The sequence below is a fragment of the Stenella coeruleoalba genome (genome assembly GCF_951394435.1).
Source record: "Stenella coeruleoalba genome assembly, chromosome: 5".
NCBI lineage: Eukaryota > Metazoa > Chordata > Mammalia > Artiodactyla > Delphinidae > Stenella > Stenella coeruleoalba.
The window spans coordinates 122,926,658-122,938,673 of NC_137150.1; positions in this window are offsets into that span (position 1 = coordinate 122,926,658).

A 12,016-nucleotide genomic window follows, 5' to 3' on the forward strand; every position below is an offset into this window, starting at 1 on the left:
GCTTTCCATCTCTCATCTCTTTTGTATATATCTGACTTCCTTTCCTGCTGCATATTTGCATCCTCAATATCTTGGGGAACATAACAGGTGCCAAATTAAATCATTTAATTTCTACAACCACAGAAGGATTTGGTGATATTGTTATTCACAATAAAATATCCCAATGGGGGAAAAAATCTGTTGGCTTGTTTAATTTAAAACCCACCTAAGACGTCTCAATTGTGGTAAGCCCTGTAAGCAAATGCTAGCAAAGATTAGGTCCATTTGTGTAGTTAGGAAATTGGTACATCCTATTTACCCCACCTAGTTGGAGCAAAGTGAAGGGCAGTTCTGAGAAGAGAAGCACTCTAGTCAAAGGGCAACATGAATATCCTCCATAATGGCTCACGAATAGTGTTTGAGCCAACTCATTCCATTTTTGAACAGCTACAAACTTTATAAGAATAAAGTGCATTTAATTTTAAGGAAACCCTACCAATTAGTCTTTGTTCTGAATTTGGAGCTATGCCAGGCAATTTTCCATTACAAGTATTACATATTCAAGCCTGTGAAGATGTATTCTACATTATGCATCTTATTTTTTCCTCACTGTATTCACACCCCAATATCCTACTTATTTTCCTCCTAACTGCACTTTGTCTTAATATTTTATCCATTAAAATCGACAAAATTAGAACTGAATGAAATCCTCTAGCTATGGAATGTAAATATGAATTACAATGGAAGATTGAATCTAATACTTCTGAAATGACACCATTTCTTCTTGCAGCATGAATTTACAATTATCTTTGTAGTCATATCAACTTCCATTCTTAAAGTTGTGTTAAACTAGCACATATCTTCAGGTTAAAATATATTCTTTAAATTTCTTATGTGAAATACTATCAAACAAAGTCTACATGTTTTTCCTCAAATGAAGAATTTTGCATCTATTCATTTTAATTGTCTGAATCCATTACTCAAATCTTTGAGATTTTTACACATTTAGTTTTTAATTTTATCCTTTCATCATTTAGATCTTTTCCCCTTACCTTTTATTTTCAAATATATGAATAAAAAGTCCGTGAATGCACATCTGAGAGTGTGGCTAAGATCTGTACTTCAAGTTTACATTCTGCTATATAATATTTAAATGTTGCCAGATATATTACAATAAACCAAATACAACTTTAAATTGATCATATCCACTATAGCACATTAATTATTTTGAAGTATCCTGTAAAATTAAGATAAATTTGTATGTATGTATACATAATTTTAGATGTATACATACATCTACATAATTTTTACAAGTGTAACCATTTTACAATAGTATGTGGTAAAACTACATGTATATTTTAGTCAATCTTTGCTGGATCTTAGTAATCCCCTCTAAGTATATATTTCATCATAGATAGTTAAATATCCATCATGTTGAGCTATAATTTATAGAATTTGCTGTATTCTTCCCTCTGTGGAATATTTTCCTCTCTATATTTTAGCTAGTTAAGCAATACTCCACAATTAATACACTACAAAGAGGCACTCTACAAGCACATGTGCAAGGTATTTGATATGCTAGAAGTGGAGTTAATTTTAATTTGGAAACATCACTTAAAATAGTGAAGTGATCCCTCACTGAATTATTTCTTGAATATTTCTTGAAATCTTAGTTATGATTTTTGTGTCATTCTCTTCAGATTTCAAATACTTTCCCTTTGTAGGGTAACTGGCATTACTAGTAGTATTTCTCTTGTGGACACAGCATATTCTTCTCAAATATTATTTATACTAACAAATAATTCTGTCGAAGGCACTGGCTATCTTTATTTCAGAAATTCATTAATCCTAAAATATTTTATTGTACATAGTGTATTTTCTTGTCATTCTTGTTTAAGTGTTTTTAGAAATACACTATCATTTATGGACTCATATCAAATAATTTGTACACATTCAATAACTCCTCTTTTAAACTTCTGGGTTCATTAGCCACTTTCTTTTGCCATGATGAACTTTAGAGTTTCTGAATCTTTTAAAGAATTAGGGAATCCCAAATGTAATCCTTAGTTGGTCAGATTTTTGTGACAAAGAATCAGGTATCATATTCTACTATCACTGCTGCTCCAAATTTGGTTCTATATTACATTTTCAGCACATAGTTTTTGGATGGTTAAAGAGGAAAAAAAAGGGAGATCAACAAAACATAATTGCTGCAAATGTACATGTTGCACGCACAGACTATTGCATCAAATAAGATGACAAATAAGGTAAAATATGTATTCATATTTTTTAAGAAAAAATAATGTTATTAGCATCTCTGGGGAAAACTTTGGAAGTTTCCTGGCTGTTCAAAAACTGTCAAGAAACCTTTAAAACATTGAAAAGGAAACACAGTAATATGAATTACTTCCCCCTTTATACTGTTTTTTCTTATCTTCCAAGACATTTTCTCAGTTTTTTTCAAGTTCTTTTGGTCACTAATGAAGTTCAGACATTGCTGTAGTACATTTTTACTTGTTAAATTGATTCAGTTTTTAGGCCATCTTTAGAATTCAAATAAAATTTGCTATTCTGCTGAGTCTGGGTAAATGTTATTCTTTATCAGTAAAATGCATTTATAAATCATGTAAAAGAAATTACCTGCACTTTATATAATTGCTAAAAGTCCCATTATTAATGATTTTTTATGTTCATTTTAGATTCCTTATCTTAAGAAGGGCTTCTTGTTATATTTTTAAATATTCTAGGTTGGTATATATTTAAAAGTTTTATGGAGCCAAATATGTACCATTTAAGTAAAATTTACTGATTCTTAAGAAATGGCTCTATTTGAGGTAGGAAAATAATGCATCTCTATCATGTATGTCTTGTCATACAAGGCCATTGTCATTTACACATTCTGTACACTAAAAACTTGTAATAAATTTAGTATAGGAAGGCACATAGGCTTTTCAGTCTGACAGATGTGTGTTCAAATCTTTTCTCTGTCATTTATTAGCTTTGGTATAGTTATCAATTTACTTAATTGTAAGATGAAATTGTATCTTGCTCACTGAATTATGAGAATTGAATGAGATATGTATTAAAAGCTCGGTATTTAGTATGTTTTCAATGTCATTTTTTAAATATTTCCAAATAAACATGGACAAACTTTTCCCTCTCTCTCTCACAGAAGTGAAAATGCATTTTTCTTTCTGTATCAGTTTTCTAGGGCTGCCATAACAAAATATTACAAACTGGGTAGCTTAAAACAACTGAAATTTATTTTCTCAAAGTTCTGGAGGCTAGAAGTCTGAAATCAAGGTATTGACAGGGTCATGCTCTCTCCAAAACCTCTAGGGGAGAATCTGTTTTCTCTTGGCTTCTGTGTCACTGGCAATCCTTGGCTTTCTTCAGCTTACAGCTATGTAACCCCAATTTTTGTCTAGATCTTCACATGGATATTTTCCCTCTGTGTCTCTGTTTACACATCTTCCCTTCTTATAAGGTCAACAGTCATATTGGATTAAGGCCCGTACTAATGACTTCATCTTAACTTGATTACATTTGCAAAGACCACATTTTTAAATAAGGTCACATTCACAGGTACCATGGATTAGGACAAGATATGTTTGGGGGGCACAATTCAATCTGTAACACTTTCTATTTCAAGAAATGTAATACCATCCCAGCCAATACTGTAATCTTTTCTTTTCTCAATTTATGTATCCTCTGACCTTTGATTTAAAAATCTAGAAAGACTCCAAATAATTATAGAAATGCTACACTTATCATTGCATTATCATGTAGAAAGTTTTTCTGTTTTATTCATTTTTGAAGTACACAGTGTAATTACTATAGACAGAAAGAATCTTAAAAACATGATCTCCATGTAATTAGTTTATTAAGCTTCAAAGTATATGAGATATTAAATATTATAGAAACAAACTCTGGCCCTTTCCACCAGTTGTTGATGGGAAAAATAACAAAATATTCTTCCTGCTTTTATATATTGTGTCCTTTGAAGCAATAAGTGAAGTGAACCATTAAAAAAGTAAGTCATGCCATTGAATTGAAAAATGGACTCTGAATTGAAAAATGGACCTGGGAAATGGAAAAATTGGGAAAACTAATGCCTTAGGAGAAAGCAGGTTTTGTAATGTCTGCATTCATGTCTCCTTGTGTCTTTGATGGATGATGAAAAATGCTAAATTCTAAACAAAACTGCTACAGTGACTGCAATACTATTACTTTTTGTTTTGTATACCAAGAGAAGTTTTAACACCCCACCCTAGATGTCTACTAAATGGAAAGTGACAGGAGAAAATTTGTCCTATCAAATTTACCACTTTATAGTTCATTTTCTGATGACAAATTAGACATCTATGTCACAGGTCTTCAATGTACTTGACAAAATAAAAGGGGAAAAATTTGCTCTTGGATTACTCATAAGTCGATTGTTTCCCAAGTTTCCAAACAAAAAATTAATGAATTACTGTAAAGTTATTTAATACACTTATCAGTTTTGGCTATTAGGTTTGTGTCATGTTAATAATAGAAACTGCTGTAAGATTCACAGAGGAAAAGGTATCTTTCTGAAGGTTATTAATAAAGCAAATGAGTCCTCTTGAAATGTGTTGGCTGGAAAATGTAGACTCACAGCCATACTTAATTTGAAAGGCAGATAGTGCTAGAATATATATTCATGACCCAAAGTATCATGCAACTTACTTAGCCGTGAAATCAATAAAAGAATTAGAAGGGGATTTAGAAGTTACAAATAGGGCAGAAGCAGGTGAGAATATTAAGGAGGGTAAATAGGGCAGACCTGGCTGAAGATAAAATCTGAGCAAAGGTTAGGCAGTTGGCCAAACAGAGATCCAAGGCAAGATCTTCCTGGGCAGAATAACCAGCTAGAGTAAATGTCCTGGAGCAGGAGTGCCTGGTCCACATGAAGGAGAGCAGAAACCACAGGAGGAAAAGTAAAGAGGAGCAAAGTACAGGAGAGTAAAAAAAATAACAGACACAAGGTAACACAGAGCCTCATGGACCTTTGGCTATTATTTTTCAAAACCACTGCCTTGTGTTGTATGGGGAAGGACAGCAGCATAATCTTTTTCCTTACTTAAAGTAGATAATTCTGGTTACTATGAGGGGAATAGATTATAGGAAGCAAGGGTGTGTGGGGGAGCACAGAAAATGCTGAATGCAACTTAAATCATCCTTGAAAGTAATGATGGTTGATTGCACTACCAGAGTAGGTGATGAGAAACAGTAAATTTCTGATTATATTTTGAAGGCAGGATTGGATGATTTTATGATAGATTAGATGTGGAATGAGAGGGAGAAAACTGTGTGTGGTGTGGGAGGGAGGAAGGGAAAGGAAAAGGGAAGGTCAGTGACAATTTTATTCTAGAGTTCGAACCTTATCAACTGGAAAGATGAAATTATCAATGGAGAGAGATATGTGTGCATGAGTGCATGTATGTGATTTGGGAGAGGGACTATCTGGAGGTCAGTTTGGGGTCAATAGAGTTGGAGAAATCTATTTGTCATCCATTTAGCAGCACTAAATGATGTCAGATTGTTGTATCTTGCACTCGTCTTCTCTCCCAATGTCCTGACCATAGGAGACTGAGACAGGAAAGCAGAGGTATAGAAGTGTAAGGTGGGACAAAATTAGAAGGCAAAATCAATCTTCCCTTTCCTACTGCAGGTTGCAAGTAAGTCATTAGTCCAATTCAATGTTGACGAGAGATATAATGCTTAAATTGGATAAGAGATGAAAGGTTTGAATGGAACTGGACTAAGCAGAGGAATCAAAATCACAGAGTAGGAGGATATGGAACTCAACTCCCTGCACGATACATCAAAAATACATCATACATATAAAGATGAACAAATCAAAAATAGACAATTCAATTGCTGAGCTAAAAGGCAATCTAGAAGCAATGAATAGCTGACTAAATGACACAGAAGAATGAATAAGTTATCTGGAAGACAGAATACTGGAAATCACCCAATGAGAACAGCAGACAGAAAGACAAATGAAATATATAATGAAAAACTTATGAGATCTATGGGATAATACAAAATGTGCGAACCTATGCATAATAGAGGTTCCAGAATGAGACTAGAGAAGGAGATCAAAAATGTATTTGAAGAAATTATGGCTGAAAAGTTCCCAAACCTAAAGAAGGAAACAGATATACAGGTACAGGAAGCACAGAGGGTCTCAAAAGAGATGAACACAAATGGACCCAAAGTAAAATATAAAGAGAGGATTCTAAAGACAATAAGAGAAAAAGAGTTACAAGGGAAACCCCCATAAGGCTATCAGCTGATTTCTCTATAGAAACCCTGCAGGCAGAAAATAGTAGCATGCTATATTCTAAGTCCTGAAAGGAAAAAAAAAACCCTGCAACCTAGGATACTCTACTCACCAAAATTATCATTTAGCATAGAAGGAGAGATAAAGAATATCTCAGACAAGCAAAAACTAAACCTACCCTAGAAGAAATATTGAAGAGTCTTCTCTATATACAAAAGCAGCAAGAACCTATAGGAAAAGGAAAATCACAATAGGAAAGGCAAATATATAAAAGGATTGAAGATCATTTATATAAGCCAGTACATACATTAAATTTTTTAAAAATGTAAAAGTGATAACTACAAACAGTAAAAAAATAAGCACAAATATGTAAAATAGAAGAAAAAGGTCACAAAATGTAGGGGAGTATAAAAATATAGATATTATAGAATGTGTTTGAACTTGAATAACTATCAGTTTAAAGTAAGTAGATATAGTTATGGGTCAACATGCATGAACTCCATGATAATCACAAATCAAAAACATGCAATACATTCACAAAAACTAGAAAGAACAGAAATCAAGCATAATACAAAATAAAATCAAACCACAAAGGGAAAAACAAACCACAAGGGGAAATACAAAAAAGAAGAAATGAACTATGAAAACTGGAAAACAAGGATTAAAATGGTAATAAGGACATATCTATCAATACTTTTACTTTAAATGGAAACAAACTAAATGCCCGGATCAAAAGACAGAGTGGTTGATTGTATAATAAAACAAGAACCTGCAATATGATGCCTACAAAAGACTCACTTCAGGGTGAAAGACACACACATTCAAAGTGAGGGGATGGAAAAAGGTATTTCACCAAATGGAAATGACAAGAAAGCAAGGGTAGCAATACTCATATCTGACAAAATAGACTTTAAAACTAAGGTCATAAAGAAAGACAAAGAAGGGCATTATATAACAAAGGGCTCAATATAAGAAGAGGATATTACACTCATTGACATATGCACCCAATATAGAAGCACCTAAATATAGAAGGCAAATACTGACAAAGAGAGAAATTGACAATGATACAATAATAGAAGATTTTAACACCACACTGACATCAAAGGGGAGATCATCAAGACAGAAAATAAATAAGGCAATGAAGGTCCTGAATGACACAACAGATCAGTTGGAATTAACTGATATCTCCAGGACTCTACATCCAAAACAAGTGCAGAATGCACATTCTTTTCCAGTGCATATGGAATGTTATCTAGGATAGACTACATTCTAAGTCACAAAACAAGCCTCAACAAATTTAAGAAGATAGAAATTTTATCCAGCCTCTTTTCTGGCCACAACAGTATGAAATTAGAAATCAACTACAGAAAGAAAAACTGTAAAAGATTGAAAACATGAAAACTAAACAACATTCTACTAAAAAGTTAATAGGTCAGGCTTCCCTGGTGGCACAGTGGTTGAGAGTCTGCCTGCCGATGCAGGGGACACGGGTTCGTGCCCCGGTCTGGGAAGATCCCATGTGCCACAGAGCGGCTAGGCCCGTGAGCCACGGTCACTGAGCCTGCGTGTCCGGAGTCTGTGCTCTGCAACAGGAGAGGCCACAGCAGTGAGAGGCCCACATACCGCAAAAAAACAAAAACAAAAACAAACAAATAAAACAATAGGTCAATGATGAAATCAAAGAAGAAATCAGAAAATACCTTGAAACAATTGAAAATGAAAACAACATTACAAAATCTACGGGATGCAGCAAATCAGTTCTAAGAAAGAAATTCATAGTGATACAGGCCTTCCTCAAAAAACAAAAAATCTAAAATAAACAACCTAACCTAACACCTGAAAGAATTTGAAAAAGAATGAACCCCAAAGTCAACAGAAGAAAATAAAGATCAGAGAGGAAAGAAATAAAATACAGATCAAAAATACAAAATAAAAGATCAATAAAACCAAGAGCTGGTTTTCTGAGAACATAAACAAGATTGAAAAACCTTTATTCAGGCTCATCAAGAAGAAAAGAGGACCCAAATAAAGAAATCAAAGAAGAGAAACAGCAACCAAAACTACAGAAATACAAAAAATCATAATACTATGACAAGTTATATGCCAACAAATAGGACAACCTAGAAGAAAAGGACAAGTTTCTACAAACATATAGCGTGCCAAGACTGAGTCAAAAAGAAACAGGAATTTTGACCAGATTGATGACTAGAAGTGAAATAGAAACTGTAATAAAAGAACTCCCTTCAAATGAAATTTCAGGACAGGACAGTTTCACTGGAGAATTCTACCCAACACATAAAGAATGTATACCTATCCTACTCAAATTATTGCAAAAAACTGAAGAGGAGGGTGTACTTCCAAATCCACTCTATGAGGCCACCATCACCCTGATACCAATATCAGATAAAGACACTACAAAAAAAGAAATTACGGGCCAGTATCTTTGATGAAGATAGATGTCAAATTTCTCAACAAAATATTAGCAAACTGAATCCAACAATACATAAAAAGGACTGCACACCTTGATTAAGTTGGACTTATTTCAGGGTTACAAGATGGTTCAACATATGCAAATCAATGTTACACATCACATTAACAAAATAAAAGACAGAAACCACATGAACATCTCAATAGATGCAGAAATTGCACATGACAAAATAAAATTCAACATCCATGAATGATAAAAACTATCAAAGTGGGTACAGAGGGAACATATCTCAACATAAAAAAAGCCATTTATGACAAACCCATAGCTAACATAATACTCAGTGGTGAAAAGTTGAAAACCTTCCTGCTACATTCTGGAACAAAACAAGGACACCCTCTCTCACCACTTCTATTCAACATAGTACTGGCAGTCCTAGTCACAGGAATCAGACAAAAACAAAGGAAGAAAGGGAAGGAAGAACGGGAAGAAAGAACGGAAAGGAAGAATGGAAAGGAAGAAAGGAAAGGAAGAAAGGAAAGGAAGAAAGGAAAGAAGAAAGGAAAAGAAGAAAGAAAGGAAGGAAGAAAGGAAGGAAGAAAGGAGGGAAGAAAGGAAGGAAGAAAGGGAGGAAGAAAGAAAAAAGAAAGGGTATTCAAATTAGAAGGGAAGAAGTATAACTATTTGAAGATTACATGAAACTGTATAGAGAACCCTAAAGTCTCACTACAAAAACTATTAGGATAAATGAATTCAGCAAGGTAGCAGGATACAAGAATAATATACAGAAATCTGTTGCATTTCTATACACTAATAATGAAATGTCAAAAAGAGAAAGTTAAAAAAAATCCCATTTAAACTCACATCAAAAAAAGTGAAATACCTAGGAATAAACTTAATCAAGGAGGTGAAAGTCCTATATGCTGCAAACTATAAAACAAATTGAATGATTCAAGAAATGGAAAGATATTCTGTGTTCTTGGATTAGAAGAATTAATATTGTTAAAATAACCATATTGCCCAAAGTAATCTACAGATTTAATGTAATCCCTATCAAATTACCAATGGCATTTTTCACAGAACTAGAAAAAATAATCTTAAAATTTCTGTGGAACCACAAGTGACCCAGAATTGCCAAAGCAATCCTGAGAAAAAAAAAAAAAGAACAAAGCTGGAAACATAACCCTCCCAGACATCAGCATATACTACAAATCTACAGTAATCAAAACAGCATGGTACTGGCACAACAACAGATATATGGATTAATGAAACAGAATAGAGAGACCAGAAATAAATCCACAGTTATATGGTCAATTAATCTATGACAAAGGAGGCAAGAATATACAATGGAGAAAAGACATCCTTTTCAAAACATGTGGTGTGGGGAATGCTGTGCAGCTATATATAAATCAGTGAAATTAGAACATTCTCTCACACCGTATACAAAAATAAACTCAAAATGGTTTAAAGACCTAGATATAAGACATGACACCATAAAGCTCCAAGAACCTAGGTAAAACATGCTTTTCATGAATTGTAGCAATATTTTCTTAGATCAGTCTCCCAAGGCAAAATAAATAAAAGTGAAGATAAACAAATGGGTCCTTATCAAATTAAAAGCTTTGCACAGCAAAGGAAACCATCAGCAAAGTAAAAAGACAACCTACAGAATGGGAGAGAATATATTTGCAAACGCTGCAAACAACAAGGGGTAAAATGTCCAAAATATACAAGTGCTCATACAACTCAATGTCAAAAAAAAAAAAAAATCCAATCAACAAATGGGCAGAAGACTTGCATAGACATTTCTCCAAAAATGATATACTGATTGCTAACAGGCACATGAAAATTTTCCCAACATCACTAATTATTAGAGAAATGCAAGTCAGAATGAGGTATTACTTCACACCAGTCAGAAAGGCTATCATCAGAAGGTCTGAATATTAAATGCTGAAGAGCGTGTAGAGGAAAAGGAAACTTCACACACTGTAGGTGGGACTGTAAATTGGTACAGCCATGATGGCAAATGGTAAGGAGTTTCCTTCAAAAACTAAAAATAGAGCTACCATATGATCCATCAATCCCACTTTTGGATATATCCAGAAAAAATGAAAAATCTAATTTGAAAAGATACATGCACCCCAATGTTCATAGCAGCACTATTTGTAATAGCCAAGATATGGAAGCAACCTAAGTATCCATTGACAGATAAATGGATAAAGAAGAGGTATGTATATGTGTGTATACACACATGCACACTCACACACAAATATACACAATGGAGTATTAGCCATAAAAAAGAATGAAATATTGCCATTTGCAGCAACATGGATGGACCTAGAGAATTTATGCTTAGTGAAATAAGTCAGAGAAAGACAAATACTATATCTCTCATATGTGGAATTTTAAAAATCCAAATGAATCTATATACAAAACAGAAATTGACTGACTGATATAGAAAACAAACTTATGGTTACCAAAGAGGAGAGGGGTGAAGTGAGGGACAATTAAGGAGTATGGGATTAACAGATAGAAATTACTATACATAAAATATATAAGCAACATGGATTTACTGTATAGCACAGGGAATTATACCTAATATCTTGTAATAACCTATAATGGAATATAATTTGCTGAAAAAAACGCAACAAATCACTATGGTATACACCTGAAACTTACATAATACTGTAAATCAACTATACTTCAATAAAAACAAATAAACAAATTCAACTAGATTACATTTTCTCATATCTAAAAGTAACTGGGGCTTTGCTTTAGTATTAACTATGGATATTGGAAGAACAGAGCATGCTGAGAGCAATGCTAAACTAAAAGTATTCTGCAATTTATACACCATCAGTCAAATTGCCACATCACTTAAATATGTCTAAGACATATTCATTTTAGTAAAATATGAGACATGCATTCAAGCCTATTTTTGATATCAAAATATACTCTGCCTTCTAGAGTCATGGGAATAGGATTTAACAACTAGACACATGGGCATCAAGACATAATTCAGATATATTGAAATATGTTTAAGTAGAGATATGTAGTTTATTGTGATAACATAACCTGAACAAAAAATAAAGCTGTAAGTATAGGTAATGGGAATAATTTATGTAGGTGGAATAGCAAAATAGGTTTCTTGAATATAATAAGGAGTAAGAATGCTGTTTTACAGTGATCAGGGGTCTAACCTTTTTCTTTTTTTTTTTAATGAAGGATGATTTTGTTACTCCCTTAACAAGAGATGTTTTAAAATGTGGTTTTGTATGTTTCAAAATTGAGAAATTTTGTCT